The following is a 1,623-nucleotide window of genomic DNA, read 5'->3' as shown; positions in this document are numbered from 1 at the left end:
TGAGATTGGCTGTGTGTGTGTGTGTGTGTGTGTGTGTGTGTAAACTTCAGTAAAAGTTTTCCACTGAGGCTGCCGTCTTGAACCACATCTTTTCGATACGTTAGAAAGACATGGAGGGCGCCCCGAAAAACGTTTGGGTCTCATGGTGGTGTGAGTACCTCACACATCCATGTCCTTTCACTGATCCCAGATCATCTGGGGAAATGATTTATCTCATTGAGAACTGATGAAAAAATAACCCCAAAAAACTAAAAGAACAGCGTTTGATGCTCGCCCTGAGAGTTCACCGTAACCCTGAGCATTGACTTACAGGAGAAGTAACAGCTGCTGATGGACTCCTGATACCTAAACCTGTCATGTCATGTCATGACACGATCATGTCATGTTACGTGGGGTCCTATGTTGTGCTCAAGAAATGTGCGAGCCGAAGCGCCGCTGTTAACCTAACTCCCTGTCCATCTCTACCACAGGAGGACCGAGCCTTGATCCACGTCTGAGCGAGAACCGCCGTGACCTCCCCCGTCAGTCCTGCAACGTCTCCACGGTGAAAGGTGAAACCGCATCTGGAGATTCTGCTGATTTATTAATTCTGTGCGAGAGTGCTGTGGTCGTAAATAAAACATGTGAAGAAGAAGGAGAAGAAGAACATGTCTGGACTGGCTGTGCTGCTCCTCACCACAGTTTAGTTTTCAGCTCAGGTTACAGTTTATTCTCCTCTGACCTCAACTCACTTTTTAGTTTAATATCTGATAATAAAAACACACCACCGCATAATTAAACACATCAAACTGTCAGAGTGAAACGTTGGTAACAGAGCTGTTACCTGTGTTAATGGGACACTAGTTTACACATTTGATTGAATTGTGTGTGAAAATATCAATACATGTAATGATAAAAAGAAAGTGACGTGCCGCAGAGATACACATGCACAAACAGCTTTTATTGTTCAATGGACAATAGAACCACAGCTTTTTAAGGTGAGTTTGTTAAGTTCATCAGTGAAACTGCCAACCTGGGTTTGAAAAATCAAGAAAATAGAGACATCTATTGGTGAGACTTCAAACAGAACCACCTCTCCTCACACGTACCTTCTCTAAAAGGAGCGGGAAACTGCAGAGGTGTATAGATTGACAAAGTACACCCTGGTTTATTTGTTGACCTGGCTAATGGTGGTACTAACTTTGGAATGTTTCCTGTTGTCAGTTTCAGTTTGAGCCTCTATGGTACCAGGTGCTAACAACAGTCACCGGGAGATAGTGATCCCGTGGAGATGTCCTGGAGTTTCCTGTTCCAACAGTCACCGGGAGACAGTGATCACGTGGAGATGTCCTGGAGTTTCCTGTTCTTTCTGGTGAGTACAGAGAATGCTGGGTCATTTATTAAAGAAGTTGAATTAAAAAGGCTAACGCTAGCATTAGCTGTTCACCACCAGATGCATCCACAGGAAAAAAAATGCTAATCCACAGCCCAGTTTTTCTTGCAATAGTTATTTAACCTGCTGTTGATGTAGAGTAAAAATATTTATCCTCTTCTTCCAAATGTTATGGCCTCATTGTTTCCCCACGTCCTGCCTAAATGTTGGTTTAGTTCCAGGCAACAAGGTTTGTCCGACTGTGACAAAAC

General features: G+C 43.6%; 1 protein-coding gene across 1 annotated transcript in view; it reads left to right on the top strand.

Annotated features, from left to right (window-relative positions):
* Positions 1 to 1,286, top strand: part of sugct (succinyl-CoA:glutarate-CoA transferase) — a 35,640-nt gene extending 34,354 nt beyond the window's left edge. Inside the window, exons 17-18 of the mRNA XM_017031580.2 lie at positions 471 to 551; positions 1,204 to 1,286. The gene's annotated coding sequence lies outside the window, so the exon portion shown is untranslated. The remainder of the gene's footprint in view (positions 1 to 470; positions 552 to 1,203) is intronic.
* The last annotated feature ends 337 nt before the right edge of the window (positions 1,287 to 1,623 follow it).

The sequence above is a fragment of the Cynoglossus semilaevis genome, chromosome 3 (genome assembly GCF_000523025.1).
Source record: "Cynoglossus semilaevis isolate Cse_v1.0 chromosome 3, Cse_v1.0, whole genome shotgun sequence".
Taxonomy (NCBI): Eukaryota; Metazoa; Chordata; class Actinopteri; order Pleuronectiformes; family Cynoglossidae; genus Cynoglossus; species Cynoglossus semilaevis.
The sequence above is the reverse complement of the archived record's forward strand: the minus strand, read 5'-3'. Positions and strand labels throughout refer to the sequence as shown.